At 49.7% G+C, this 25585-nt stretch overlaps 1 protein-coding gene and 1 long non-coding RNA gene across 2 annotated transcripts in view; one reads left to right on the plus strand and one right to left on the minus strand.

The window, feature by feature from the left end:
* LOC111816635 overlaps positions 1-731 on the minus strand; it is a 17531-nt gene extending 16800 nt beyond the window's left edge. Inside the window, exon 1 of the long non-coding RNA XR_002820992.1 lies at positions 522-731. This is a non-coding gene — a long non-coding RNA (uncharacterized LOC111816635). The remainder of the gene's footprint in view (positions 1-521) is intronic.
* Positions 1-25585, plus strand: part of Msra (methionine sulfoxide reductase A) — a 216479-nt gene that overhangs the window by 187298 nt on the left and 3596 nt on the right. The gene's annotated exons all lie outside the window — the stretch shown is intronic.

Here is a 25585-nt window from a genome sequence, read left to right on the forward strand (position 1 = left end):
GTCACTGCATCTGACCACTGTCACATGGTGATCTGGTGGACTTGTTAGACATTTTTTTAAGGCACAGTCACAATGACAGTAAAATGACATCTCATAGTATTAGTGAAGCAAAGCCACCACATTGCTTGTGTACACATTACCTAATCTGACCCTTCCAAAAGACACATGAACTCTTCTTCTCTTTTGTACTGGGGATCGAACTGAGGACCTTGTGCTTACCAGGCAGGCACTTCAGCCACTGAACTATCTCTCCAGCCCAACTTATTTCAAAGGTGAAGAAATTAAAAATATAGAATTGAACTTTAAAATCAATACAAAGTAATGTGCTCTGAGTTTTCAAAGGTGAATTGTTTATTCCCAGATGTCTTGATATCTCAAAAATGAAAAAAAAAAAAAAAAAGAGGGAAGCATCTCCTGAACAGACCGATATTCTGAGCCCATAGGAAGAGCACGTGATGTCAGTCTCATTTTACACAATGTTTCCGCCCCCCTTAGATCATGAGCAGTGCACCCCACCTTACCTGGGAGAGGAAGGAGCCTCATTTTCACTGCTGTGGCGACCAGCGGTGTCCTGGACTCATGTGTGGCCAGCTCCATGCTCTCGGCGGCTTAGGTCCCACTTCTTCCATCTGAAGACAAGCAAGATCTCTCGAGCTTGGCCCTGGTAGGGGAAGGCAGCAGAATGCCGGCCATGTCTGTGTGCCACAGAGGGCCGCAGGCTGTCCCAGGAATCTGTGGCATTCTTGGTGCTCGCCCCAGGATCATATCTTTAATTAAAACTCTGTTAAAAGGCTTTCTATCATGTGTTGACAACTGTGAGCATTTTACTACTAATAAAACAAACAAGTCCAAGAGGATTTGTCAGGAGTCACACAAAGCCGACAGGGATGTAAGACAGATGAGGACACTGGGTGAGTTGCCAGGGTCACACATGAGCTCCCTGGGGCCATGGCTGAGCCAGAGACAGAAGCCAGTCCTCCTCCCACTGCTGCAGCCTGCCCGCCTTTGGGAAAAGCAGAGTAACTCTTGGCCTGACTGCTCCAGGCCTCACTGGTCTTTCTGGGAGGCCTTGGAACTGGGAGCCGGCAGAGGGCGATGTCTTTAAAATGCCGCGTTCTGCTCCCGCGGACCTTTCCCAGGGAGCTGTCCCAGCCGTGGCCTGAGCAGCTCCTGATGGGGGAGGCCTCTGAAACATTTCCCTGGGGAACTTGGCTCTCGTTTCCAGAAGTCAGAGTTTGGGGCTTGGCTCAGAAACTCAGGCGTGGAAGTGCTTCCTGCCTTGGAGAGTGGGGAGAAGCTTGGTGCAGCTCTGCCTCAACTCTGGTAAGCCAAGGAGCTCCTGGGTGGAGCCTCCTGTGTGTGGACTTCAAGCCCATGGCCACTGGGAGGATGTGAGTGAGGGGCTCTGAGTAGATGAACAACCGTCCCGTCTCTTACGCGCCTGTGGCCGAGATGCCAGGGCTTCCTCTGTCCAGTGATGCATATGCCTTTTGAATCAGCTGGGCTGGTGAAGATTAGAAAGGACAGAAGGGAATGACTCCCTTGGTCACAGCCCTGGATGTGGCCACCTAGAGAAGGATGGGGGCTTCTCAAACCCACAGGGCTGGTTAGTGTCAGAGCTGGTGCCAAGCCCAATCCTGGCCCCTCCTCAGTGGTGTCCACCTGCAACTGTTCTTGGCCCTGAGTTCTGCTTTCTGTCCTGCAGGATCTTTCTGTTATTGGTAAGTGTGCTCAATAGCCAAGCATGCTTGTAGTTAAAAATTAATCTCATGGCTAATTGTATCCCCGTGAACGTGCTTTGTCCTGGCATCAACAGTGTGGCACATGGCCATCCCTGTTCCCCTTGGCCCTCAGTCGTTTTCACTGATATTGTGCAGGTCAAATGAGCTGACCTCAAAGGCCCAGTCCCACCCTAAGAAATGTCCTGCTGTGTCACGTCCTGAGCGCCACAGTGAGAGCAGGACCCCACTGCTTGCAGCTCTCCCCGAGCACTGGGAGTGTGGGGAGGTCTGCACATAGCCGCCCCACTCAGTGGCCAGGACAGGCCTAGCCACCTCTGCTGCTCCTCCATGAGCGCGGCCCCTCTGGCTTGCTGGCTCCTTTGTCCATGGGGCACACTTCCACTGCCTTATCTTTCCACAGACTTTTCCAAAATGAAGTGTTCAGACTTGAGCCCAAGTTATTAAAGCAAATCCTACTGTACAGCTGAGAGAGATTTGTTGGCTTTTAGTGACAAAGGGCTTATGGTCCAATGCACAAAGATGCTATCTCAAAGGGAACTGACAAAAGAATTCTGTGCCTAATGTAGGGTTACCACGTGATGCCATGAGCTGGGTACCATCAAATGCCGCATTGTGACCTGTGTCTCTGTGACAACAGAGGCAGTAACTTGGCAGCTGTGCAAACGAAGTGTGGTTCTGCGGCTGCCTCGAAACGGTCTGTGTGGTTGGTTGTGGCACGAGAAGCATGGTAGCAGGCGGCACCTGTGCAGTGTCTGACGTGCACACAGCAGGTGGCACTGCTGGTTATGTCACCAGCTTGTGGGTATTGTCAGGCACATGGTGAGCATGCTCATAGGTGGGCATGCAGGGAGTTGGATCAGGACAGTTTCACCATCAGCCACTGTGCAGCTCGTGTGTAGAGCAGCACAGGCTGTGTGCACACATGCATGTGACAAGGGCTGGCACAGAGAGGCTGCACATGTAGCTCTGCAATTGTAGGCAGAATAATGGGTGGGTGGCCCCGTAGCCAGCTCGTGGGCTTGGATAGGATGAGCTTTCCTCCCTCTGTGGCGCAGCAAACAGCAGACAGGAGAGACCCTAAGATAATGCAGTTGGTGTTAGCACTGGGTTTCTAGGAAGCTGGCAGCAGCTGTTAGCAAGATGATACACAGTCCAGTAGAGGGGACTGATGTTGTATTAACAGTGAAAAGCTCCTCATTTGACTGCACATCTTAGAAAGTTTGACTGAGGTCAGAAAGCAGAGAAAGCATGTAGCTGCATTCTGAACAGGGAGATGACCCCACCAAGAGTGGATTTTTAGAAGAACCAGGCTGGCCGATGATAGGTGAATGGAGCCACCAAGGCAGATAACAGAGCTAAGGCCAGTCCAGGAGCTACTGCAGAGTCCCAGCAGCCCTGGGAATGAGTGAGGAGGGTTTCTGTTGCCACTCCTGCTGTGGTTTATATCCAGATGTCCCTCAGGAGCAACGTGTGCTTTGAAAGGAAGGGCTTTGAAAGGCGGCCATGTGCCCGCCCTGGCTGCAGAATGACCTACCAACCAAGGATGACAGGTCATTTCATGGAAATTTCGGCTTATGGAGATTTTTGTCTGCCTTTGAGTGGGGTTGAGTTCAAGGGATGCTGTCTCACCGTTTGGCCCAGGGGTGGATGGAATCCACCTACACAATGAGCCCTCCCTGCCTGCCACAAGAGCCAGCCTGGTACCCCTGTTGCTTTGCCTTTGTGATGTTTTTCCTGTGCTTGCTGCATTTGGTGCAAACAAAGTGTGGGTACAAGTACATACCCCCGGGGGAGACTGTGTGTGCTCTTGGGGTGCTCCATGCCTTCGCCAGAGTCCTCGCCCACCCCTTATTGCACGTCGAATGGAGGAGTTGCAGGAGAAGGTGCAGTCTTCCAAAGAGAGAAGATGTCACAGTTCTACAAGTTCTCATTTTCCTGCCTTTGGAACTCCAAAGGCACAGAGGCTTTATCATTAAAGAAAAGTACTGTTGGCAGAAAAGCAGAGAAATACCGTAAAAATGGGTATTTTGAAATGGGATCTTGAAGAAGTCCCATCCGGGCCCCCTGAGGGCCCTGTCTGGTGGTGCTCTCAGCAATCACGGCAGTTCCCTTAGAGGGAACCTCAGAGCTGCGCTTGCTCGGTGACCTTGTCTTTCTCTTCTCTGCATCAGTGCATGTTGCTGGCTGGCACACCGCAGTGTGTCCCTGAGGCACTTGGAGTGTGGGCGTGGCACCTCTTTTTCTCTTTCCATCCCGCTCCACCACCACCACCACCACCTTCCCTCTACATGTTGGTCCTTCTCCCATTTGCCAAAGATCAGGCTCCCTGTTTCCTGTAGTGCATCTTTTCTTTTGCTCTTTGATTTATACTTTGGGCTTCTCATGTAAGAGAACCCAAACAGCTTTTAAGCTTGTGTGTCTGATTTATTGCACTTAACATTATGCATACAAGGTGCATCCATTTCCTACAATTGACTCAAGTTTATCCTTCTTCACAGCAAAATGGTACTCCATTGCGTATGAATACGTAATTTTCTTTTCTGTTTGTGTACTGATGAACATAGAGGCTGCTTCCAAGCCTTCGAGATTGTGGGTTGTGCCGCTGTAGGCATTGGCATGCATGTGTCGCTGTGGTGTGATGTCTCTGTGATGCGATCTTTGGGGAGACACCCAGGAGAATGTCTGGGTTAAATGGAATTTCTTGTATTTTTGAGCAGCCTACACGCTGATGTTCATAATGGTTGCACTAGTTTACATTCTCACCAACAATGCAGAAGGGTTCCTGTGTCCCCACATTCTCACCAGGATTTATTATTATTTGATTTCTTGACAACTGTCCTTTTCTTTTGGAGCAGTGACTTTGCCTCTTCACTCAGGGGCTCTGCCCTTAGAAACATTCCTTCCACGTTTTCTTCAGTTCTGTTTCCTCTCATCATGCCATACCTTCATGCAGAGCCTTACCTTGTTAAGAGAACGAAGCTGCCCAAACTCAGCAAGTACCAGGATCTGAGGCATGGCCCCTCCTCGAAGGGTACCCCACTGATAACCCTGGTGGCTCTTGGCAGGCCTCCCGGGAGCTGAGCGGAGTGCAAAGCCTTCCTGGGGCCTCCCAGCCAGGCCACTCATTGCTCTGAGGCCTAAGCCCCGGGTGCCACCGCCATCGCTTCGCACAGTAGCAATGGACATCACCTTCGCCGCAAGCCAGGCGCTGCACTGTACATGCTGACCACCTTGTAAGGGTTGCTGTCCACCCCAGGCTGCTGGACCTAGTCCTGACCAGCCAAGTAGTCACATCTGTGCCTCTGTGTGAGCAGCTAAACAGACTCCGCGACCCCTGGCTGTGTCCTTTATCTTCTGGCTCGGTCTTCTCCTGCAGTCCTGCTTTACGTGTGAGCCAGCTCTGACACTGTGTAAAGCTGGCAGCCAAGTGTTTAGATGCTGCTCTACTTGGAATTGTACTCCTCAGAGGTCCAAACATGGATCCTGGTATTTTGTAACTGCTCAGGGAATGTCACTGGGATTGACGGGACATACCCGCAGGCCCGCAGACCTTTAGGGCTGGGGCGTGTGCCAGGGAGCGCAGGTGGGCAGAGAGGTAAAGTAGCCTGTGGGAGTGAGCACTGGGGGAGCCTATGCCAGATTCTCTCTGGGGTGTCATGATCCAGGCTGCTCGAGGGCCCAGAAGGGCAGAGCTCTGTCCTCCCTGTGTCTCTATCCACAATGGGAGACACAGGAGGGCCTAGCACATCACCACTGACCTCTGGGTTGGAGCAACTGTGTACCAGCGAAAAAGCATTTTGTCTTCTATGCACTTCATGGCCTCTTACTTTAGACTTCCATTTGAAAATATTTCACATTGAAAATCAAGATGTTTTTAGATTGCTGGGTATTTGGATTGAATATAAATGCAAAAGCTTTGAAGAACATGCTGTTTTTTTCTTAGTCTCTGGTACTTTCTATTCTTGTTGTTCTAAATTACCACAAAGAGAAAAGAAGTAAAGAAGTGAGACCCGTCGTTACAGCTCCCCAGTGGCAGCAGTGGGTGGAGGTCCTCTGTTCCCTCTTGGGTTAAGCCCTGAAAAGCCTTGAACTTGGGCTGTAGTGTCACGGTTATAAGAGGCAGGGCAGTGCAGCTCAGGAAAGATTGACAATCAGACTGAACCTTTAATCAGAGAAGATAACAAGATCATAATGTCCTGTCAAAATTCACTTCAGGGCCTGTTCAAATGCTGACCACCCTCTCCAGTCACCAGGCCACAAAGACCTCCACAGAGGCCTGGCTGGTCTCCCTGGCTCTGAAGAGCCAAATTCTTTATACTCAGCCTGGGGACGCCTCTCACAATTCTTGAAGAGCAGTCAGCCACTAACAGTGAGACCTCTGAGGCTCACAGCCCTTGGCCAGAAGCCCCTAATTTGGGAATGTTTTTCTTCAGAATAATTGTGTCCAATTCTGCCTTTGTGTCATTCTACTCTCTGGCCCTTGTGTCAGCTTTAGAGGGAGGCACAGCAGGCCTCTGTCTCTGTCAACAGAGGGCTCTCCAGGAGACCAGCTAGGAGGGTCCCCAGGAAGCTCGTTTTGGTGTCTGAGCACCCCTTTCTCTCCACAATGCCCCCTGAAGACATGACCACTGGGTTCCTTCACCCCAAGACAGTATGACCTGTCAGGGCAACAGAAAGGCAGGGTACCCAGGCCTGAGCAGGGTGTCCTGCCCAAGCGGCAGTGGTGCCTCTGGCCTCTATGCCAGGGAGATGCTGCCGGCCGCCAGCAATTCCTCCACCAGCTGTGCAGCCCAAAATAAGTCCTCAGCTGCTGAGGACTGATCTTTCCGCTCCCCTTCTCCTTGGAAGCGAGAGTCCGGAGCCTGCCAGCTGGAACAGGGAGATTGGGAGTTTTTCCACTCAGATGAAAGGAAACTCAGGATGAGGTTTTTCGTTTCTTCTTAACCTTATTATGTCAAAGGACTTGTCTTATTCTTAAAAGCAAAAAATATCACCGTTGCTTCTGAATTTGCTGTGAAAATTGCATTAGGAATGGTCAGAGCCATGCCCTGGTCCTGGCAGAATCCCCCACCAAGAGACAGATGCAGCCCCACTCAAGCGAGGGAAAGCTCTGGGCAGAGGCTGAGCCTGAGCTCAGCTCAGCAGATCAGCTGCCAGCCTTGGACTGATAAACTGCCTATTTGCAGAGAGGACAGGAGCAGCTGCCTAGCTGTGGAATTTTCCAAGGGATGCAAAACTTTAAAATCAGAATTTGAAGTAATTCATTCCTTTATTTAGCAAAATTTATCAGCACCTGCTGTGTGTCAGGTTCTGGGCTCAGGCTGCAGGGGTGAAGAGAGGATTGTCCCTGTCCTCAGATGTCTCACTGACTGCAGAAAAAGTGTACGAGAGGGTGAACGCATTTAGGGTACTGTGCTGAGTAATGGTGCGAGGACACAGGGGCCTTGCCATGGGTGGGGAGTGGCTGGCTCTGAGGTGATGGTGGCAGCCGCGATGATCTGTGTTGCTGTCATTATCCATAACTGCAGAGATCAAGGATGTGTAGCACAGAGGAAGGGTCTGTCAGTCCTGTTTCAGATGCATGGTCCCCAGGGACAATCCAGAAGTGTCACAACAGAGGTGACCTTGGAGCTGCTTGGGAGGCACATGGTGGCGCACAGGAACAAGGGCTGACCTGACTGGGGGAAAATGGGAGCAGCCTGGGAATCAAAATAATCAGGACCAGCAGCCACTTTCTTGTCTCTAAAACTGTGTGTGTGTGTGTGTGTGTGTGTGTGTGTGTGTGTGTGTGTGTTTAGTTTATCAGTCCTATTCATGCATGTGTGTATGTGTGTGTTAGGTGGTTTCCCCTAGATGTAGACTCTGACATCTGTAAACAGCAGAGACCTATACATGACTACACCCCACTAGAGGAACAGTGGGGCCTAGGTTGGCATTGGGGGGGCTGGGCCAGGGAAATGCGTGGAGGGTGGGAAATGATGGGAGCGCCCCCTGGTGGAAGAGGAGAAGGTTAAGAAATAAATTAGAAGGTCAGAAAGACTCCTTGTCCTGTGACCTGTACAGGCTGAGTGCATGTGCACGTGTGTGCGTGTGTGTGTGGAAGCAGGGACATGTTCTGTGTGACTGAGAGCTGGAGCTGAGAACATCAAATTTTCACCCTTGTGTGGCTGATGATGAGAAGAAAAATGAGTGGGAACAGGTATGGGAGAAGAGACAGACATGTTGAGCTCTCCGGGCTCTCGATGGGGCACCTCCTTTGGGGGCTGTCTCCTGGGAACAGTGACAGTTTAGTTGAGACATGAGGGAGATAGGTGGCTGTCAGCTTCTTCCAGGAGTCACATCAATGAAAGTTAACAGGCAGAATTTAAAAGGAAGGGAGGAAAGCCCTCATTGACTAATTGTTGACAAGGGTGTCAAGACCGTTCCATGGGAAAGGACAGTATTTTCAGGAACTGGTGTGATGCCAACTGGACATTCAGATTTGTGATTGCGTAGACATGAGAAAGGACAAAGCTGCTCTTCACCTTACACTGTATATAAAGACCAACCCTAAATGAGTTGAAGACCTAAACTTCAGAGATAAAAGAATAACCCTCATAGGAGAAAACATAGAGGAGAATCTTCATTGGATTTCCAATGAATTTCATGCAAATCCACACTGGATTTGGCAATGGTTTCTTGGATATGTTCCCAAAAACACAAGCAGTGCAAGAAAACTAAGTAAACTAGATTTCATCCAAGTTTAAAACTTTTATGCATCAAAAGTCTATCAAGAGAGTGAAAAGACAACCCACAAATCATATCTCATGCGGAATTTATATCTAAGATAAATAAAGAATGCCTATAACTCAATGACAAAAATATAAACAACCCCTTCAAAATTGGATGGGGTTGGGGGTGTAGCTCAGGGTAATGTGCTTATCTAGGAGACTTAATGCCCTGACTTCTATAACCACTGCTCTTAAAAAAAAAACATAAAAAAGCAACAAACTTGAATATTTAACAGAGAAGCCACATAAAGGTCCAGTAATTACATAAAAGGATGTTCAAAATCATTAGGCATTGGGGAAAATGGAAAGCAAAATCACAGTGAGATATTTGCACACCCATTTGTATATAGTATAAGGTGAGGACAAGCTTCGTTCTTTCCCACTTCTATGCAATCATAAATCTGAATATCTGGTTGGTGCCACACAAGTTCTTAATATTATTGAAAACAGAATAGAAAATAACAAGTGTTAAAGAGGCTGCAGAGAAATTGGAACCCTTGTGCATTGCTGGTGTGAAAGTAAAATGGTACCACCACTGTGGAAAACACTGGGCAGTTCCTCAAAATGTTAAACATGTTATTACCATATCATACAGCAATTCTGGTCCTAGGTATTAACTGAAAAGTATTGAAAGTAGGACTGAAACAGAGAGATACCTGTACATCAGTATTCATAGTAGCATTATTCATAACAGATGGAAATCACTCAAGTGTCCATCAACAATGAAAGATAAACAAAATGTGATTTATACATAAACAGAATACTATTCAGCCTGAAAAAGAATGAAATTCTAATATATACTGTACCAAGAATGAATCTTAAGGGCTGGCCCAATAGCTCAGCAGACTAAAGCGCCTGCTTAGGCAGAGTGCAGTGACCAGGGTTTGATCTTCCACATGCCATGCTGGCTCTGCCCCTGGGGCTCTCTAAGACAGCAAATGATACTGGGCATGGTGGCACACAACTGTAATCCCAGCCCTTGGGAGGCTGAAAACAGGACAATCACTACGAGTCCAGTCTGTGTAGTTAGATCCTGTATACCCTGTACTAAATACATAAAAAAGAATGAATCTTAAAGATATGATATTAAAGAAAATAAACCAGAAACAAAAGGACACATATTGTATAAGCCACTTACGATGCATCTGGAAAGTACATCAATTAGAGTTTCTCAGGGACTGTGGAAAAAGGCGTAGTTGTTTAATGAGTCTAGGCTTTCTAATTTGAATGATGAGAAAGTTCCAGAAATGGATAGTGGTTGTGGTTGTATAACATTGGGAATGTATTTAAGGTGCTGAATTATTCCCTTAAAAAGCTTACAATGGTGAAGGTTTTGTTCTGTTTATTTTATCATAATAAAAAATAAAATAAAGAGGAATCCAGAGCAGACCTTGAACTTGGGAGGTGCTGTGCTCTGATTTCCTGGCTCTCCCGTCTGGAGTGCATCAGGACCTGCTCATGATGGCTGAGGGCTGCTGTCCACACAGTGTGATGTCCAGCCTCATTCCTGAAGCCCAGGGAACCACCGTGCTGTTTTCCGAAGATGGCTGCCAGCCTGGGGAGAGACAGAAAGAGAGGAAGTGAGGGGGCATCAGCTATGGAAGCCCTTTCCCTCAGACATGGTCATGATTCTATTGGGAATGCCCTCTACACAAAGGCTCATTCATAGATCGCCAAGCAATTCTCAAAGGGACAGTAGGTTGATGTTTAGGGTGATATTTGTAGTGACTTGGCTTTGCAATGTGGCATCAGTAGAGAATATTCCACACTTGAGATTTAAGCATAAAATGATATTTTCCCCACCCTGAATGACTCCGAGGTTGGTAAAGAGCCTGGTTCTTCCTGTTACAGTATTGGAATTTATTTCTGAAGAACAGTGAGAACACTCGAACCCATGGCCCAAGCTCATATCTTCCAATAACAGAGCAGTGTGAAATGTTTGCAGACTAGAAAAGCAGCCAGCACCCGAGCATCTGGGAGACACACTGCCAAGTCCGCGCCCCTGAGCCTGTGGACAGCTCCTGCGGAGGGCCTTGGCCTGAGGCTCTCATACATGGAAAGCCTGAGGTTCTTGTGCATCAGCCCTGGCAAAGGAAGACTAAACTGGCCACAGCTGACTTGGGAAAGACCCTCAGCAGCCACCAGTGACGATCCTGGAACCTTGGCACTGGAGACCAGAGGGCAGCAGCCAGCAGAGAGGGAAAGCAGAGGGGATGGTTCCAGAGCCAGATGCCCCCGAGGAAAACAATGCCACCCCAGCCGCAGAGAAGGCCCCATGGTATGTGTGAGAAGTGGCTCAGAAGGTTGGGCTGCGTACCCAGAAGTGGACAGTGGATCTCAGCTGCTGCAGAGCCTCCCAGCCATCAAAGGACCCTAGAGTTCTCAAGTGACTCAGCTCCAAGGAAGACTGAGGCTGTGCAGGTCTAAGAGAGCCTGGCAGGATGGACCTCTGAGGAGATGTGGGCTTCAGGCTGGACTTTCACCCACAAGGGGGAGGCCAGCCACTGGATAGCTCTCAAAGGACATTCCAGAAGAAGTCGCCATCTGTGGCTTATGTGCTGGCAGCCAGAAGCTTGTGCCCAGTGCCCCTGTGTGCCCTGAAGGCACTGGGACGAGCCAGGGCACAGGTGTGGAGAGCAGCTTCAGGGCCAACTGGGTCAGGCTGAGAGGCCGAGGCGCACAGCCATGCTCGAGCCTGGCTATGCAGCACCAACCCCGTGTCCTCTGGGAGTCCCTTCAGCCCTGCAGGGCTTAGTCATGCAGTTCGGTGGATAGGATGAAGGGATTATCGAGAGGAAGTAAAATAGTAAATACCTGGGACAGAAGAAAGATTTCTCCCTAAAATCATTATTTTAAAAATCTTTAATACAATCATTATTAAAAACTTCTATGTTAATGAGGTAAACTTTTTTTGGTACTGGGGATTGAATTCAGGACCTTGCACTTGCCAGGTCGGTAATTACGCTGCTGAGCTATCTCCCTGACCCTAATGAAGTGAACTTCAATCTATATGAAAAGAAGCTTCTGGGCAGGAGCAGCTACTCATGCCTTTCCTGCGGGCCCTGTCCTTCACTGGGGTGCTGGCTTTGCAGTGCCAGAAGGATGGCACACAGCTGCTGGCCCCCGCAGACCAGCGGGGCTTGCTGCCGGAGGCCTTGCGCTCCCACTCCCACAGGCCTGCTTTGGAATTTCCTCTTCCTGACAGGGAGTCCTGAGCCCGCATCCTCTCAGCCTGTGACAGCCATGACAATCAGCTAGAACCTGTGGCCAGGGTGACAGAAGCATGGTGTCCATGCACCCGCCCTAAGAAGAGGCCAAGAAGCCCCTTTCTGTCTTGTGCCACCATGGCACGGGTCACTGGTGAACAGTTGGCATTCCTGAGGGCCAGGCAGCACACCCTGCTCTGTCCCTGTGGGCACTGCTCTCTCCCTCACCTGCGATCTGCTATCGGCAGCTGTTTCTGACAGGTGCTGGCTCTGCACAGCAGATGGTGACCCACGTGCGCCCATTGGCAGGTTGCAGCATGGTGCCGCCTCCTGCACCCTTGCTAATGTGAGCGCAGCACCCGGCCCAGCCTTGGCTCTGTGTGTAGTGCCTGCCTTGGGGTGCAGGTGGAAGGACCCCCCCACCCCACAGCCAGGGACTCTAGTGTTTGGCCACCAGCCTGAGAATCCAGCATGTCTGCCTCATTGTAATGCAGCAGTGCAGCCTCCTCACTGGTGTGCTTGATGGAGGTGTGGCTGTGCTCTCCATGAACGGCCTTGGCTTTGTCCCAGGCGAAGCCTATGATAGCCCAGCTGTCACAGCGTTGCAGATGCAGGGGCTGGGCCACCCTTTGCTCCCTCCATCTGTTTCCCAAGTGTGGTCCTGCAGACATAGGACAGAAGACAACCCGAGCTGCTCCTCTGTTAACCAGATCTGAAATGCATTGGGAGCCTGGTCTCTATAATAAATAGTGAGAAGTGTCTGTGTCCCCAGCTGGGAGGAAGCAGGGTTCCAGTGCAGCTCAGGAGCGCCGAGAGGGGAGGCAGGCCTGCCCTGTCCAGTGCCTCTGTGCCTTCTGCTGCCTGCACCTAAACAAAAACATGCCAGCTAGCTGAACCACTCCCAGGGACAAGGCAATGCGAGAAGGAGGGCCTTGGCTTTGCGGCCCCCCAGCTCCCTGGGAACCTCACCCACACCAGGTTTAGGGGTCCTCATTCCAAACAACTCACCAGCCAAGACAGCCAGATGCGGGTGACATCTGGCTGAGACTGTCGCCAAGTCTCTGCTGCTCCATGCCTGGCAGGAAAGAGAAGAGCTTCTGTTGCCAGATTCTTAAAGAGGGAGAGAATAAAACTGTGTGTTCTGCACCCCATGTTTTCCTTCTTTGCAACCTGATACTCAGAGGGCTGTCTGTCTCCTTTCTGTAGAACCTGGGCACCTCAGCAGCTCAAACCCATCACTGTTTAGAGCAGACTTTGACCTGGGAGCAGCACAAAGTAGCTGAGGAGCTGATGGGATGGAGAGTAGCGCAGTGACATTTGGAGGTGAGCCCTGAGAGAAGATGTGCAGGAGCACACTTGAGTATCTGCACGCATGTGCAGACACACACAGAACAGAGGAGCACTGGAAGGAGCTATTCACGAGTGCATCCCAGGGGAAGGTCCCCTGCAGAGTGCACGTTTAGGCAAAAGAAGACAGTAGGGATTAGGCACTGTGTCTTGCTCTCTGGACACAGAAGAAACAGGAGTGACTTCCAGTAGATCAATTCTGTGTGGGGAGATAGATACACAGCACAGTGCCTGTGGGCCAGGCTGGAGCTAGAAGCAAGACTCACCCGCCTGGGCCAGGTGGGGACAGGGCAGAGGGTATGTGCGCTCCCAGGCAGAGGTGCCGAGAGAAAGTCTGCCACGTCATGAATGGCCTCCCGTAACTGCGGCGACCTGTTAGTCACATGACCTTGGATAAGTAACCAAACCTTTCTGAGCTTCACTTATTTGTCTAGAGAATGAGAATAACGGCCTTTTGGGCAGTGCTTTGTGAACTTTACACTAACATCTCTACAAAACAATACAGCCATTTTCATTTTAGGGGTGAGCAAGTTCAAATGATTGACTTGGCCCAGGCCCTGCCAGTAAGGGTAGTTAAGGTGCAGAAAGAGGACAGGGCAGTGGGAGATGCCCGGAAGTGGGCAGGCTCAGTGCTATCAGAGGATGGGGTGGCACCACCCAGGGAAGGTTGCATATATCTCCTGCGTCTGCTACTGAACCTTCCTTACTTTTCCCTTTTGGGACTATAGCAGGCTGCCCCCCTGAGGCGGGAAAGATGATGCCTTTTCGCCAACAGCCATGTCCCCCTGCTCCACATTTGTTCCTCTGATGTCTCTGCAGGGTGCAGGGCTTTTCCTTGTCTCTGCATAACTCTGTGGTTTGGGCTCTGTTTCCCCAAGTTGAGCATTGCTGGAAATACCCACAGCTCTAGGCGCAGGCTGAGCACCTCACACCGGGCTTGTTGGGGGTGACACTTTCTTTGTGTTAAACAAGGGTTGCATATCCCGAGGTGCAGAGGCTGGTGGAGAACAACTGTGCCTTCACAGGTTGTCATCAGCCCACCCAGTGGGGCGGGCCAGGCGGAGGAATGGGGCTTGGGGCTTGGGGCTGTGGCAGGAGCCAGCAAGGCCACTTAGAGGAGCAAGGGCAGTCCAGGCAGAGGTTGGCGTGACTGAACTGTGGGAGCATCAGTGGGATGGGGGTGGATTCAAGAGCTGTTCAGGGTGAATTGTCCAGATTGGCCCACAGTCAGTCGGCAAGGGGAGATGAGGACAGTAGTGTGGTGAGCAGGTGGGGCCAGCGGCTCATGATGCTGTGCGCGGCAGAGGGACAGGGAGGATGTGCGGCTTTGGGAGTGACAGATCACAGCTCCAGCTAGGGTACACTGCAGCTGATGATTGGGGCACAGGTGGTGAGTGGCCAGGAAAGAGGAGGGCTGGGCACCCGGACTGGGAATAGGGTGGACGAGAGCACTGGCCAGAACAGGTCCCTGCAGCACAGGTGGTTTGTACTTTTATAAAAATGACCACCCACTCTTTATTTTTTTGTTTTAAAGCCCATCCCGCACCCTCTGGTCCTTGCATTTTGAAGTCTGGCCAGTCTCAACTCTGAGAATCCTACTGGGATCAGTTGGACATTTATGCTAGGCTGGCAATGCACAGATCCACTGAATCCATTAATGTGGTTGCAAAGAAGAACTGATCGATGGGAACATCTAAGACTGTCAATGAAACAAAATTTGACATGCAGTCAGGCCTCCACACCGAATTCTAATTTTGTCTCAAGGGTAATCCCAAGATCAGGACCTCACCACTGCTGTGCTGCTACAGGCAGAGATCTGGTTCACCAGCAGGAAACGCAATCCTGGGAGAGAGGGCCACATCTCTGGGAGGTGACAGAAATCAAGGTTGTCAGGAGGGATAACCAGGACTGCTCTTGTTTTACATCTCCGTGGTGATGCTTAAATAGGGATGTGTAATAAATCCTCCAGGTGTTTGTATGAAGTTCACCTCATCCAGCCACGCTGGTAGGAGACTGTGTGAGTTAGCTGCAGTCGGCCTCCGTATCCACAGGTTCCAAGGCTGTGGATGCAATCAAGTGCACAGGAAAAATATTTTTAATGATTGCTTCTGTAGTGACATGTAGAGACATTTTTTGTCATTATTCCCTGACCAATATAGTATAAACATTGTTCACATTGTGCTAAGTAGTATACTATGTAGTATATAACTATATATACACATATATATGTAGATATATATGTATGTAATGTAGAAATGATTTAAGGTGTGTGGGAAGGCATGTGTAGATTATCCGCAAACAGTACACCACTTTATATGCAGGCCGTACATTCTTGGGTTTGGTATCTCTGAGGAATCATGGAGCCATTTCTCTTCACATGTCATGGGAAAGAGCTGGGGACACAGCTCAGTGGTAGAGCACCTGCCTGGCATGCTCAGGGCCAGGTTCCACCCCTGGTACCACTAAAAAGTTAAAACTAAATAGAGTTTTGAAAGGTGGGCACAGTGTGGTAGAGAACACGGGCTACCAAGTTACACTGCCTGGCGTGCAGTCCTGCCTTCCCTCTTCTCTGACCTGTCCCCTTACCAACATACAGCCGATGAAACCGCTTTGTCCAAAGGAATCACAGGATGGTGTGTAAAGGAAATAGGAGAGTGGGTGGCACAAGAGCAGATGTCCACAGAATGGTAGCCTAGTTCCTTCCCTCTGGGCCCAGTGGACATGTGGTAGTTGTCATCTTCCAGTAATAGGATGCTCACTGGGGTATTAATAGATGCCAGTGGAGATGTCCCTGCAGAAAAGGCTTGTCCTTTAAGACTCGAGTCCCATTTCTTTCCACTGCTGTGAGTTTTGTGACTTTCAGAACACATGTGTGGATGGAGCATTTGGCCAGGTGCCTCAGCACCCTAGTGAAGGAAGTCATGTGGAAAACTAAGCCACTCCTCCGGGTGTGCTGGTGACGATGGGAAAGGGGGGTGAGGCTTCAGCCACTTGGGCTCTTGGTCTTCAGGCTGCTCTGGGCATGATCCCTACCACCTCAGTGCCCTGCTGTGATATTCCACAGGCTCACACTGCAGCATCACAAAAGCTCGTGTCGTCGGGGCAGCACAGCTGAAATGCAACCCATGGAATATGTATTCCAAACATGTGATTGCACCCGTGCCTCAGAACAGTGCTGAGAAGATGGTATCTTATCCCCACTCTACAAGACAAGGCCGACGCACAAGGTTGCCTGCTTTGGCTGGGCTCAGACCCCACCCGCTCAGCCTCCACACAAACAGGAGCTGCTGGAGAGCTCCAGGAGACTGCTGCTGAGGTTTTCCCGCCCAGAGACAAGTGCTGCTCTAAGTATATCATGCCATTGTTGAAACTCCAGTTAACATGGATTTTTATTGTCTTAACTGGAAAGTACGCCAATTATATGCAAATTTAAATCAGATAATGAGCTTATGTTCCTGTTCTCTTCTCTGGGGGGAGATCCAGTTCTTCCACTGGTTCTGAACCTTGAAAATGAAACTGAGACTCTGGCAAAGAACACCCGTGGCCTGTTTTGGTCCCTCCTCCCACTTTCTTTCCTCCCTCTCTCCCCTCTTCCTTCCTTCTCATCCTTCCTCCTTTCACAAAATAAAAACGAAAAATCCTGCCAGTATTCTGTTGCTAAGAAGCTTGATCAGCCTGTGTGGAGACTCCTCTATCGCTTCCGACTCAGGTCTTCTGTAACCACAATGCTGAGGATGAGGATGGGGTGACACGGGCAATTAGGGGAAGGGAGCAGGAGAAGGGCCTCCCACGATGCTTATGTGGAAGTCCAGCTGCTGGTGCAGAACATCAGACCATCAGACCACAGCCTTCCGCACTGCTCACCCACAGCCGCTGGGCCTCGCACCAGCGCAGGAGGGGCCTCCGGTGGGCCTGCCTGTCCTCAGGCCAGGACATTTGTTAAGCTTCGGAGCAAAGTGACAAAAGCAGCTTTCCTTTCTTTTTTTAGCATCTGCCTAGATTCTCAGCCACGTGAATCTGGAGGCTGAATCATGACAGCAAGCTCTATCCTTGTAGCGCCTCTTTCATCTTGGACTCCTATTTTTAGTTTCCTTGGGTAATCCTAAAAACACAATCATTTAAGTCACAGGCCGAGCCAATACAGTGTGCGGTTCTCCAAGTCACAGCCCAAGGGACACTCTCTGCTTGCAAGCTGGCTGGCAAATTTGTGGGTGACAGATGTAACTACCCCAGGGCAGAGGATGTCTCAGGAGAGGCTTTCATTTCTTAATATGAAGTGAGCACAACTTTATTATCTTAATCAGTGAATACAAAATAATAAAGGTGCAATCTTCATTCTTTTTAAACTTGGCAGGAGAGGATTTGAAGAAGTTGCGATGGCTTTGAAGCTGCTGCAGAGAGGTGCTTTTCTTAGTGCTCGGGCAGCTGGCGCCAGCAGTTCTGCAGCTGGAACATCAGACCATCAGACCACAGTTAGGGAGAATGCTCTTTGGGGCAGCCACAGGCTGCAGCCCACGGAGACCGTGCGCCCCGAGGGCTTTGCTGGCTTTGGACCTGGCTTTATCACAGGCCATAGGCTCAGCACACAGGATGCTTCCCTCAAACTGCAGCAGAAATAAGTGCAAGCTTCATCATTTTAGGCTGTATGACACAGCCCTAAACAAGTGCTGTACTGAGGAACTTTATTCCTAATAGAGAATTTACTGGTGACAATTAGTGGCCTTTATGAAGTCAGAATGAAAATGCCTCAGTTATTTATCTAAACAACTAGTCGTTTTCTGTGCAAAAAGCTGATGTAGTGCATGTGGTAATCCTTGTATATTTCTTAATTCAATCCAAATGTAAACATTTCTTAAACCAGCAGTCCCTCCATTGCTGGGACTGTGTTCTCATCCACTCCGGTTCCCTGGCCCTTTGTGCAGGGACTGAAGGGGACACAGCAAACGTTGGCTGGACTAAACTGAAGAAATGAATTGGTTTAAGAAGATGTGTGTGTGTGTGTGTGGCTAAGAAAATATAAATGTTATGGGAAACACATCGACTTACAGGTATAGAACCAAAATCCTGATGGGAACCTACTAGAGTCTTAGGCCGAGGTTATACATTTGAAATCAAGGGCGAGGGAGATGGCTCAGTGGAATAAGTGCTTCCCTAGCAAGCGCAAGGGTCTGAATTCAATCCCCGGTTCCGCAAAAAAAATGAAATCAAAACATAATTTTTGAAAATATGGAAAATTTTAAAAATTAAAAAATAAAAACAAACCCACTAATTAAAAATGGACAAAAGAATTGAATAGATACTTCACCAAAGAAGATATAGAGAAAGCAAATAGAAGAACATTAAAAGGTGCCCAAGGTCATTAGTCATCATTAGCCATCCCAAGATTCCACTGTCCACAGTCAGAATAACAAAATCCAAGACCGTGAGAGTCTGCATTCCTGGCATGACGCAGAGCCATGGGAACGCTCGCGCACTGCAGGGGCAACTGCAAATGGTGCAACCAGTTTGGAAAACCACTTGAAAACTTGGTGTTAAAGTTCACCACATATTTACCTCATGTGACACAACAGTCCCTCTCCTGGATTTTGACGCAAGAGAAATATGACTTGTGTTCAGTCACAAGCCTAGTCCCAAATGCTTATGACAGCTTTATTCATAATCCCCCTGAACTAGAGAAAACCAAATGTCCTTCAGCTGGAAGTGGACAAGCAAAAATATATATCTGAGAAGGTGCTTCTGAGGCTTAGAGAATGATATCCAAAGTGTGATACTTTGGCATACTGAGTGCTTTTGAATGAAAGGAACCAAGAGTCACAGATCTGGCCTCTGGGCCAAGGACTTCCTACCCTTCTTGTGCCATCACCCCAAGCCCCAGAGATGGGGCTCTCTCTGAAGTTTCCTTATCTCGCTGAAGAAACTTTCTCCAAAAGAAATGCAAATCTCTTAAGCCCCCTTCCTAGGAACCTCATCAAAGAAAAATGAATCATGAGCGAAGAGATGAATGCCTCAGCCAGACAGACTTTCATCTGTTCTTCCGAGGGTAGCAAGCGAGATGGGCTGCAGGCTTCGTCTGTGAAATAAGACAATTCCACTCCCAGGGAATTTCCACCCTCCCCTCACTGGTACTTGTCATTATTTCCAGAGCAGAGGGGAACTTTGTCCCGGGCCACTGTCTACTTTTGGGGCTCATTTATTTTTCCCCATAATCATTTGCTGTCTCCCTAAAATTGCCTGCAGCCCCCCCCCATTATCCTCTCCCCAATGAAGAGAGTACTGAAACTTCACCCAGCTCACCTCCTCTTGGACTTTTGCATTTGGCATGGCTCCCACGAGCATGCCAACTAAATTCATATACCTTCTTCTCCCGCAAATCTGCTTACTGTCAGCCAATTTCACTGAGCCCTTGGAGACCTGAGGGTGAGAGCCTCCTCCACTTAGAGTCCATTTCACTGACCTGAGGCAAGCAAAGAGCTAAAGATGAGGCTGAGCGGGAAACCGCCGCAGCACTGAAGGCTGTTTCACCTACAGAGCTGCTCAGCAGCGTGCAAGACTCTTACAGCTTCGAGGCTTGTAAGGAGCTTGGCTCAGCCGTTAGCTGATGACACAGGGCCCTCCGTGGCTGGGCCTGGCAAGGGATGCAGCCCTTACAGACTCAGCTTAAGGAAGTCACTAAACAAGTGCACAGCAAGGAGAAGTAACAATTACGACTTGCTAGATTTTAGAATTACTGTTATGTTTTTTTCAATGTCCAGTTTTCAAGGAAAAAGTGTGAGACAAGGAAATAAAAAAGGACAGCTTACCAGAGAAAGACAAAGACTTCAAACTCTACTGAAAAAACTAAAGGAACCATATTTTAAGAATTAAAAGAAAATATAAAAACAACATCTCACTAAAGAAAAAATAACAATAAGAAAATAGAGAGTATAACACCAAACAACTAAATAGAAATTCTGAAACTACAGAGAAAATTCAAAGGCGCAGTCTTAAATGGAAAACTTCCCTAGAAGGGCAGAGTGCGCAGAAGAAGAAGCCTTGAACTTGAAGGTATGGCGGTGGAGATAATCTCATCTGAGAAACAAACAGAAGAAAGAATGGTCAGAAATGGTGATGACTGCACACCTCTGAGAATGGGCTCTGTCGGCTTGCCGTCACTGTACCTGAGAGAACCAACTTCAAAAGAAAAGGAGGCTTTGGCTCGTGGTTGCTGAGCGTTCGGCCAGGGTCAGGTGGTTGCTTAGGCCCGTGACAGCACACGCCAGTGAAAGCACAGGGCAGAGGGACTAGCTCACCTCATGGCCTGTGGGAGGCAAAGGAAGGAAGGGGGTGGCATCTGACTATTGTCTTTACAGCTACCCCCCAGTGACATCACTGCCTCCCACTGGGCCCCGCCCTCAAAGGTTCTGCCACCACCTACAGCACTCAGGGCTGGGAACCAAACCCTCACCACACGGGCCTTCAGCGGACCTTGGAGATCCAAACTACAGCAATGTGAAAACCACTATGCAGACTGCAAAAGGGCAACATTTACGGTATGTGAGCTAGCTCAGTATACTGGTTATCTGGAAAAGTTTACCAGTTTAGAAAAGGCTCTCGAAGTCAGGACTCAGACAGAAAAGGTTTAACAGGGAAGGCATCCTCCTTCTTTAACAGTTGAAGAAACCAAGGCTCAGATACGTGAAACACCTTCCCAATGCTTGTAACATTCAAAACATAACTTTATTTCTTCACAATTACAGTGAGTGATCAACCGGTCCGGTTGGCCTGAGGCTGTCCTCGATGAAAGCCCAACGTCCTGAGAAGCCCTAGTGACGGGCACACCAGCAAGGGGCAACTCACATTGGGACCGACCTTCCCAGCACCCTTGAGTTGCCAAGACCCAGACGCAAATGGGAAAGGCGGAGTTCTGCAAAGCTCCTCTTCCTTACTGAATTCGCCACTCTGCACTCAAGCAGCTGGATGTTGCTTTAAGTTATTTCCTATTCAACCTATTGGAAAGAAGGATCTTTTAATGAAATCTGCATTTCATCCCCAAGGTGAAGCCCAGTGTCCTTGGCTTTCTGAAAACTGAAAAGTGGTTTCCTTTGTGTACTAAATGCTGAGAATGTAACAAAAACAGAGATTGCTGTTAATTGATTGCAGATATGAAAAAGCAGATTATAACCCCTCGGAGGAGATACACACAGACAAGAGGGAGAGAGAAAAGACAACCATTCCCCTGCAACTTGAAACCATGAAAGGAAAGCTCCTTGGGGAAAAGTCATCTGAATTCTTTTTTACAGGCAGCAAACCTCAAAGGAAAGATCAAGTCAAGGGAAACCACAGTCCTTGAGTGTATGAGTGGTGTAAAACTTCTCAAGGTGGAGGGCACACTGTCTAAGCCAGAGTCCCCGGGTGGTGCCACTTCTCCGCAGCCGTGGGACCCTGGGCCTCATCTCTGGCCAAGCAGGAAGGCGCAGCTGCGCCTTCATCCTTTCCAGCTGGGGACTACTGGGCTGGGGAAGGGGCTGGCTCCTCCTGTACCAGGAAGTGCCTCTGCCACTGAGACTGTCTGGTGGCAGAAGAGTAAGCTGGTGCTGGATTGCCCCACAGAAATAGACATCAGTTTCCTCTGCCTCTACCTCCCCCATTATGCTGCAGAGCTTCCTGTCTGCTGGGCTGCTCCCCATGATGGCACCCGGCCCTGCCTACCCCTCCACTCCACTCCTTCAGCCTTCCTCGTGTGCAAGGCACCCAGGTCACTTCTGCCCAGCACAGCCCTTCCTGCTCCAAGGACCACCCATGTGCCAAGCCCCACCCAGACCACCTGCTCCAGGACACATCCTCCCCGCAGAGGAGCTTCTCCTTCCTCTGTACCCTCAAGGCACTCTTTGCACCTCCGAACCTCTGAGCTACCCCCTGCCTCTTGCACAGGTATTCATGACCGGGAAGTCTTTTCTCCCCCGGCAGAAGTCTGACTTCCTTGTGCACAGAGCCTCTTCTGCTGTGCAGTGGAGCTATGCACCCTGTTCCAGCAAAGTCCTGAGACTCAGTATGTGGCCTGATTTCTTTCAGATCATGGACTCTCCAGGAACCTTGCACAGAGGCCCATGCAGGCCACACTGCAGTTGTTCCGCTGCCAGCCCCTCAAGGCCAGGGTTATCTTCTGTGTCTGTTTCCCTATGTCTGGCATGGCCCTGGGACGTAGCCCCCTTGCCATCACAGTAACTCGTGGCTAGTCAAGGGAAACTGGAGAGTTAAAAGTATGCTTGCAGAGAAGTCTCGGGACTGGCAAAGGCTGGACTGGCCTGGAACACTGTCGGTCCCTGTGACAATGGAAGAAAGTGTCAAAGCTTACATAGGCTTCACAGCCTCACCCAGAAGACTGTGTAAGTAACTTCCACTCATAGCTTGTTGGCCAAAGTAGGTCATGGGAAGTCTGACTTCAAGAGGAGGTCGTAGATTCTGATGAGCACCCACACTTGTCCTACAGGGCAGCGGTTCTCAAATTGTAACACACAGAGATCATTATAAAATGCTAATTCCAACTCAGTGGGTCTGGAGAACAGCTCAGATTCTGCATGTGAAGCAGCCACGACCACTGTCTACTCGGAGGAGCGAGTGCAGCTCTTGGAGCTTTATTGGCCAAATGAACAGAGGAAACTCATCTTTACTCTCCTTTCTCTGCAGGGACAAAACTCAGCCAGAAGCTCTACCATTTTGCATTGCAAACCAAGCGAACTCTCTTCTCGGGGTCAGAAGACACTGATTTACCTCTGAGGGTACAGGGGACATAGAGGAATAGATAATGAAAGCCATTAACTGCTTGACAACACTGCAGTCTGGGGAAGGACAAGCCCTAGGATGCTCAGCCCTTCTGCAAAGCCAGATCTTCTGTCTAGAGGCCATCATTTGCATAAGCAGCTCTTTTAAATGGACCACATTAGACCTAATTGTGTCACCTCTTTTTCTCCTTTCCTTCCCTTCCACTCCCAAGGCTGGGAAGGGTCAGTGCTGCTGTGAAGCACCTTGTAAGGGCATTGTCCCCTCCAAGCACTTTCCTGTCATTGTCACACTGGTGGGGGTAGCTTTTGCTTGCTAGAGCTTGTCTCCCTTGCCTGTGCTGATGGCGATAGATTGACTCATGGGAGGCAATTCCATTCTTCCAGAACCAGGAGCTCTTGAGGCTCTGGGCCACTCCCTGGGGTTGCAGAGCCACAGAGGAGAGGTGACCCTGTTCCCTGGCCCCTGCTGGACCAGCTCCATGCTGCACTGAGTCAAACACACAGGAGTCTGTGCTCTGCTTGGAAGAGAGGGTGGTTTTTGTCCTAGCAGTTTTATTGAAAGTCCATGACAGTTATTTCATACCTTTCCCAGAAATTTTGATGGATGGCAATCTGGTCACCTGGAAACTGCCCCATGGAGAGATATTGCTGACTCGGGCACTAAGTTGGCTGAGCTTATAAGCCTGCGCGCGCGCGCGTGTGTGTGTGTGTGTGTGTGTGTGTGTGTGTAGGTGCACACAGTCACATATGAGTGCATATGTCAGAAGCACAGTATGGAATTTGATAGAAGTGGATTTGGAAGAACCTAAGTGGTCTGCATTTAGAAGTAAAAGGTCAGGAACCACCAGAAGATGCGCCTACTACAAGCTCCAACCACTAGGGGGAGGGCTAGGGAACAGCATCTGCACTCTACCTCCTGCCCTAGCCTGTGCCTCTAAAGAGGACCTGGAGTTTCAGGTTGAGTTCTTTAAGGTCATACCCCAACATCCCGTGTGTATATCACAAACTAGGCTTCTATTCTTCGAAATGAATTTCAAACCACTTGAATGTTTTTAAAATAAAACAAAATACACATATATACATTTTACAAATAATGACACACAAACCTGAGTTCTTTAGGTGGGTGGAGGAGCATTCACTTGCTCTGACTTGGCTTCCATAGATAGGCTCCTGGTCAGGTCAGAGATGCAGTTACTCTCTTTCCTGGTGACTTTCCCTGTAGCAAGCACAACCATGTGTCCGCCATGGTCAGACTCCAGAGGGCCACAGAACCCTCGGGAATTAGATGTTTGCTTGTGGGTTTCTATGGGAAGAGCATCACTAACGCTCACCGATCCTCAAGGAAACCCTTGACCACCCCTCCCCCCACAGGAAGAACCGCTGGCGTCCTGATACAGTTTCTAAGAAGGAGGGAGCAGAGAGTCAATCTGCAGTGAGGAGTGACTGTGTCATGCAGTGTCCTTGCGGGCACTCCTAGGCACATCCGTGTGGTACACACCCCTCCATCCCACATGAATTCACACCTGCACACACATCCATGTTCCCAGAGCCAGGTCCTGTCCTTCTGCCCTGTCCTCCTGGGTGCACACTTTGGTGCAGCCACTGGCTCTGCTCCCTGGGCACGGGCTTCACTTAGTGCCCAGTGTGTATAGCATGCGTGTGAGAAGAAGCACGAAACCCTGAGCTGGGCAGGTCTCAGCCCTGCCCCAACCCTCCTCTAATCTCCAGCACAGGAGTGTGGGCAGGGTCGTCCATAGCTTTTGGTCTCCTTGTGGGTGGCACTACCTGTGCCCTGCATGACTGAGTGGGCAGTAAAAGGACAGAGTGAGGGATCAGGCCTCCAGCAGCTCCTCCTCTGACCTCCACAGGGAGCCCGCTGCCTCCCGACACTTGAGCGTGACACTTGGAAGGTTTATGGGGCGCAACGTTTGTCTGAGGGGACAGGAGCCAGGCACTCCAGCTCTCCTGCTGTCTGGTGACTGGGGGCAAGCACTCTACTAGCCTTCAGTTCTTTCTTCTTTCTTTGACCTTTCTTCTCCTTCTTCTCTTCTGTTTTTTCTCCTCCTCCTTCTTCTTCTACTCCTTCTATTCCTCCTCCTCCTCTTCCTCCTCCTTCTTGTTCTGTAATGCTGAAGACTGAACAGAGGTCTTTGCACTGAGCTATGCCCCCCAGTCCCTTTTATTTTTTCTGTTTGCATCCAGATTCTTCTAGGTTGCCCTGGGTGCTCTTGAATTCTCCTGCCTCAGCCCTCCTAGAACGCTGGGAGTATAGACAAGTGCTTACTGTTCAGTCTTGATGACAGAGTCCTTGATCTGTGCATCAGCTGAGGGGTGAAGAAAAATAATAATATGAAGAAATAGTAAGCCTTGGGGGGCTCTGCCTCAGCCAAGTGAGGACCTGTCAGGGGGTGGAGGTGGCCTCCAAGGAGGGTACAGTGGGAGGGCCCACAGTCGCCTGGGGTGGGGAGGTGGTATGATGCTTGCTGTGCTTCCCCTTAGAGCCCCGTGGTGAGCTCCCGGCGCTCCTCTGAGAGAGGAAAGCTGTGTCCAGGAAGAAAATGGTTCAGGATGGCACAGGAGGCTTCCTGGGGCCGTGGGGAAGGGATGAAGTTAGTCTTTGAGCGGGCATGATGACTGCTTCCTTTCGGTGACCTTCTCGCAATGTCTGGAGCCAAGTGTCAAACCTCACTTATTTGTTTCTCAAAAAGTCAACAATACTGAGTTCAATCCCTGGTTCCGCAAAAAAAAAAAAAAAAAAA

Source organism: Octodon degus, unplaced genomic scaffold, assembly GCF_000260255.1.
Source record: "Octodon degus isolate 3935 unplaced genomic scaffold, OctDeg1.0 scaffold00036, whole genome shotgun sequence".
Classification (NCBI taxonomy): domain Eukaryota; kingdom Metazoa; phylum Chordata; class Mammalia; order Rodentia; family Octodontidae; genus Octodon; species Octodon degus.